The 6,329-nt window shown below is 38.0% G+C and overlaps 1 pseudogene; it reads left to right on the top strand.

The window, feature by feature from the left end:
* The first annotated feature begins 1,898 nt into the window (after positions 1-1,898).
* LOC145393905 (5S ribosomal RNA) lies at positions 1,899-2,015 on the top strand (annotated as a pseudogene).
* The last annotated feature ends 4,314 nt before the right edge of the window (positions 2,016-6,329 follow it).

The raw sequence follows: 6,329 nt of genomic DNA, 5'->3' as shown, positions 1-6,329 counted from the left end.
GCCGACAATGCTAGTTTTACCACTTATGTCGAAATAGTATTTGTTCCGTTATAGTATTCTGGCATCGTCTACGACGGTCTGCTGCCACTTGTACTTATTATTTTTTTGAAAAATTGGAACAGTTGTATGCACTTATGGATTAATTGATACATGATTTAATTCTCAGGATTTGAGGGATGTTTGAGCTACAACATTTGTAAAAATAGGAGAGTTATAAGGCTTACGATGTACTTAGGGCTGCCCCTCACATGGCGCAACTCTACGAGGAGAATTGACAACGCCGCATAGGGTTTGCGCTCGTTTCTAAGGCTCCAGAATATACACTTAAGTGAAAAGTTGCTCTTACGCCCAAAGATGGTGGATTTGCGAGGATTTTTGAGCTTTCAGAATCCGCCCCCAGGTCGGCAAAGCAGCTACGACGTTGTTTCGAGCATGTCAAGCGCAAGTAAGGCCATATAATATTGTATTTGCATAAGAATATTATAAGTATTATGTACATAATCTCTTTAGTATATTAATAAACTAAAAAAAAATTCTCACAGTAGTGATGTTCTCATGTTGGAAGGAGTAACAGTAGAGGAAACCTCGGTAATTATATATTTCTACTCACTTCTTTGGGTTAATAAAGCTTATTTTACTTACATTCTCGGTCCCCTGTTCCTTGTTCTCACTTTCACCAAACCTAACCTAGTTTAGGGTAAGGTTGGTTAGGTGTGGTTAGGTGAGGTTGACTGAATTAAATTAATAAACAAGAAATAGTTACCTTGACCAACTTTAGCCCATTTGCAAGTATAAACTGTAGGGTATATTCTTCCAAAAGGTAAATTAAGTCATTGGAGAATAAAATATATATTGTATGTTTGAAAACACTGCATTACACATAAATTGTAGTTATTTTGTAAAGTGTGTGGGTACAAACACAGTAGTGCATCTGTCATTTATAGTTCTTTTAATAGATGTTCCAAGATCAGAAAATGACGGTTGTACAATTTATCATCACTTTCCACCCATGAATAACAAGTAGCGCTATTTAGAATGTGCTAGTATTTATGCATGGATGTATCCAGTGCAAGGGTGTAGCAGGTGCTGCACTGATTAATATTTCAGTACTGTTTTTTGGTTTACCATTCACCAATGGTTCAATTTAATATGGATAGGGTTTGATTAAGAGCTGGTATTACTGTGTGACTTACGACACAGTTTTGCTAAGGAAGTCCAGTGACAACAGTTTTGGTAGAGGTTTCATTGTTAAGGTTAGGACAAATAACACAATAATACGAGGTGAATGTAAGCATTACTCCACTGTTAATATTTTGATATAAAACTACGACATTTGATATTACAGTGATTGTCTTTTTTTAGTTAAGACTACTTAGATGCCAGTGAAACAACTTATCTTGTCCATGAGCTCTCCACATGCAAAATGTATTGTGGCACAAGGCTGACTCACATTACTACCTTTTCAGAGTTAAACAGGAAGACAATGAGTTTAAGAAAAAAATCCAAGCTACAGGTGGTGGCCCACCCCCAAAACCTTCAGAGCCCAGGGAGGTGACAGCCATTGCATCATCAATGATGAGTGAAGAACTGGCTATGGGTGACAATGTGTATGACACAATGCAGACACATCCTGTGGACAAGGAAGGGGCACCAATGTATGATGTGACACTCAGTAAGTCATTTAAAGTTTTCAGTGAGATACACAGTGGAATAGTTACATATACCAGTATTGTATATATATATATATATATATATATATATATATATATATATATATATATATAATATTAAGGGAAGCTAAACTGCACTGGTTTAACATAGTTCTCCTGGTGTCTATTGCCCCCAAGTAGAACTGGCAAAATTTATCCACCTCATTTGATGTGTCCCTGCAAAATACTGGAAATATATGCCACGTTGAGTACACCGCTTCCCGTCCGATAAGCGAAGTTAAGCAACGTTGGGTCTGGTTAGTACTTGGATGGGTGACCGCCTGGGAACACCAGATGCTGTTGGCATAACTCCCTACGTGTCAAGTGGGGTTGGTGGAGGATTAGTGCCCCTCCCTGTAAAACAATTAACTCTAAGCCCTTGACCACCCCGTTTGGGATACATGGCGTCTGGCAATGGATGGATGGACTTCTTTTCAAAGCAACTGTTAAGTGCAGTGATCCATATTTTTTGCTATTTTGATTCATCCAGAAGAGGAAAGAAAAAAAAAGCATGTATGAGCAAAAGAAAACCATACCCTTTTCTAAGAACAAGCTTCCACTGTAGCCAGTAACAAACATGCATTTCTTGTACTAGGCATTTTTCACAGCAGGTATCAATAATGTATGTAAATGTGTATAATCACACCTTCAGAGTGGTAAGTATTATGTTACTGGAAATGGAAGCTAAATACTTGGTATTAAGGTATTTCACTTCACTTATAAGTCTGGTTTGAGGATGGGCATGTAAACTGTAATAACTTGAAGAATAGAATATGATACTACCTGAAATATCCACCATGATTTAGTTATCAAACACAAATGCTTCAACTTACTGATTTCTCAGTGCTGTCTAACAATCCCTTGATATGTTATGAATGGTGTTATGCAATTTTCCTGATATGCAACTCTTTTTTTTCCACCCTGTTCCTGAATATCTCTGTAGGTTTCATCTTCCAAATTAATTATACTGCAGTAAGGTAGACAGTATGGAAAATGATTTCTCAGTGCTGTATAACAATCCCTTAATATGTTATGAATGATGTTATGCAATTTTCCTGATATGCAGCTCTTTTTTCCCACTCTGTTCCTGAATATCTCTGTAGGTTTCATCTTCCAAATTAATTGTACTGCAGTAAGGTAGACAGTATGGAGCGAACTGATTTCTCAGTGCTAACAATCCCTTAATATGTTATGAATGATGCAATTTTCCTGATATGCAGCTCTTTTTCTACTCTGTTCCTGAATGTCTCTGTAGGTTTCATCTTCCAAATTAATTATACTGCAGTAAGGTAGTCAGTATGGAGTGATTGATTGATTAAATTTGCCTTTTCTTCATGTTTTTCAGGTATTCGTGACCAATCTCAGTCCTCTGCTTCCCATCCTTCAGCTATTTTCCATCCTGCGACCAGTTCAAAACCTTCAACCAGCTCAGCTATACCAGTTACTTTGGACTCTTCCTCCAGCTTCCAATCGACTTCATAATGAACCACCTTTGACTCATCTCTCCTATCCATCTTGCATCCCCTCAACTACCTTTGAATGTACTCCTGTTCACACAAGTATCCCCACTCCATCCCCAACACCGTCTTTTCATTCCACTCTTGGACCGTCGCCTAGTTCTCCTCTTACTTCACCTCCTACTACACCTTCCCCACCACCTTCCACTTTCACTGCTCCTCGGACAGCAGCATCACGTTCGAGTTCGTCAAGGCAGATATACACTGAGTATGTGTCATTGGGCAAGAGGCAGGAGGAACACAACACTTTGAAGGTACAAATGATGAAGGAGGCTCATGAATGGCAGAGGATGGAGCATGAACAAAAGATTATTATTATGAAGAAACAGGAGGAAATGCTAGACACTGGGCTAGCCATGCTAAGCTCATATACAAATAAGCTTGACTGTCTTCTTGAAAGTGCTCGGGCTGCTTATACTGCAATGGCAGACTCATACGAATGATGTGTGAAAGTAATATATTTGTTTGTAAAAAATTCTTGTGATTCTAGCTCAACAATCCAAGGTTGTTATGTTTGTTTGGTTAATAATTTTTTTTTTCTACCTACAAAACTGGTGTGGTCCAGTTATATTTTGTAAAGTATATGTAATATTTTTGCTCACCTAATGGGACTTGTCAGTTCTCTAGTTGTTTCTTGTAAAAATATTATGCCTACAATAAGTTAAATAGTTCTTGTTTTCTTAAGAATATTATGTTTGTTTTCAGTACTTGTCAGTGTGTATGTATTTATAGCCTAAAATATTATATTTATTTACCTCTTTTTATATTCACTTACAGGGTTAGGTTATATGCATAACTGGAAAAATATATATACATACCATATATTTCCATGTAAGTACTATGTTTTGTGTTCTGGTAAAAACTCAGTCTTTAGTTATGCAGTAATACTAAACAACTCTCATCCATATACTTCACTTATGCAATGGTATTCCCATTTTTTTTAGTTTGTCATGTAGCTGATTCATCTCAGGGTTGAAGGAAGTGTTCAATAAAGTATGTCTGCTGTTTTCCCATTACAAGTAAGATATATTTTTGTATCTTTGTAACACTGCATGGGTATATCCCACAAAAGAAATTTGTGATGAAACCAGCCAATGCTTTGTACCTGGCCATTCAACAATCAGTATTTAAAATTTTCTAGCTATTGTAATTTCTCACTTGGAATATAAAATGTGTTGTGTGTTCGGTGCCCAGTACCATCTCAACACTGATTTGTTTTCTTATTTAGCTCATTTGTGGTTCCGGGTGAGGGTAGGTTTGAGGCAAGGTTGTGTGATGTCACCATGGCTTTTCAATATATATATATATATATATATATATATATATATATATATATATATATATATATATATATATATATATATATATATATATATATATATGGGGTAGTGAGAGAGGTAAGCGTGAGGGTATTGCAGCGGTGTGTAAGGATGCGGGATATGGATGGGAAGTAAATCAGTTATTGTTCGCAGATGACACTGCACTTGTGGCTGACTCGGAGGAGAAATTGCAGAGGTTGGTGGATGAATTTGGAAGGGTGTGTGAAAGGAGAAAATTAAAGGTCAATGTAGAGAAGAGTAAGGTGTTGAGGTGTAGTAGGGAAGGGGTGTTGGGCAACATGGAGATCAAGCTAAATGGAGCGAACTTGGAAGAAGTTCAGAGTTTCAGGTATCTTGGAGTAGACGTGACAGCAGGAGGTGGTCAGGGGACGGAAATTGTTCACAGCACTATTGGAGAAAGATGTTGGGTGCGTTGAGGGGTATGTGGAAAAATAGGGCAGTGTCTAGGCAAGCTAAGGTGGGGATGTTTGAGGGTATAGTGGCCCCACCGGTGTTGTATGGCAGTGAATGTTGGTCTTTGAATGCTAGAGAGAGGAAGAGTGTTGATGTGTTGGAGATGAAGTGTTTGAGGACAATTAGTGGAGTAAGGTGGTTTGATAGGGTGAGGAACGAAAGAGTGAGGGAGATGTGTGGAAGTAGAAAGAGTTTAAATGAGAGAGCAGAGCAGGCCCAGTTGAAGTGGTTTGGTCATATGGAGAGGATGGGGGAAGAGAGAATGGTAAAGAGAATTTATAAGTCAGAGGTGGAAAGAGTAAGGGGGAGGGGGAGGCCAAGAAAGAGATGGAGGGATGGAGTGAGAGAGGCATTGTCAAACAGGGGCCTGGACATGCAGGAGGGTGAAAGGCGTGCAAGGGACAGAGCAGATTGGTGCGATGTGGTTTATGAGCAGGGGAGGGGGGCAACGCGACATAGGTGAGGTTGGCTACGCTGATAGTAGAATCACTGGCTTATCCACTCACCAACATTGTCGAGTTTGTATGCATGTGAGTGAATGAAGGGGGGGATGGTACAAGTGGGTTTAAAACTAGTTTTGACTTCTCCCTTTTGTTGGGGGCAAACCCCACCTTTGGGTGGGAGAAAGCCTTATGTTTGAGAAAAAAAAAAAAAGCACTTGTGTTCACCACAAAAGGTATACTGTATACCATTGAAATACAAGTCCATAAATAGCCAAACAAGAGGATTATCATTGAAATACACTCAATAACTACAAATATTAATGACAAGTTAGCACATGTATGTTAAAAATACACTTTCAGTTCATTAACCAAAACAAAAATCAATGTTACCTATACTTATTTCAGTGTCATTAACTTAACTAAAAGGAAAATCAATGTTACCTATACTTATTCTGATAAAAATCTAATAAATTACAATTTTATAATGTTTACAAATATTACTCCAAAGGGTTGCACTCATAAATGTGTCTTCTATCAGTGTAGTAGAAAAACTTAATTTTACTGGGACTACTGCATTTTGTTTGCCAATTTCAATGTAAGTACATTCTAGAGGCATGCATAAATCATCCAACCAAAAATATTTACTAATACCCTGTATAAACCAGTTTGCACTGAACAGTAACACTGGTTATGAGCCTTACATAAAAGAACCTGTCTATCACAGATGCCCTGCGTTCTTGACCTCCTCGGTGATCATCTACTCTTTTCTGGAATTTCAGGAGCCAAGACATCAACATCCTCCTGCTCATCAATGGGAATTCTGTTCATTATAGCTATATTATGAAGAACAGCACATGCAATAATTAT

Source organism: Coenobita brevimanus, chromosome 25 (assembly GCF_032717465.1).
Source record: "Coenobita brevimanus isolate Jiangsu-jjx chromosome 25, ASM3271746v2, whole genome shotgun sequence".
NCBI classification, from domain to species: Eukaryota; Metazoa; Arthropoda; class Malacostraca; order Decapoda; family Coenobitidae; genus Coenobita; species Coenobita brevimanus.
This window is presented reverse-complemented; position numbering and strand designations above follow the sequence as displayed.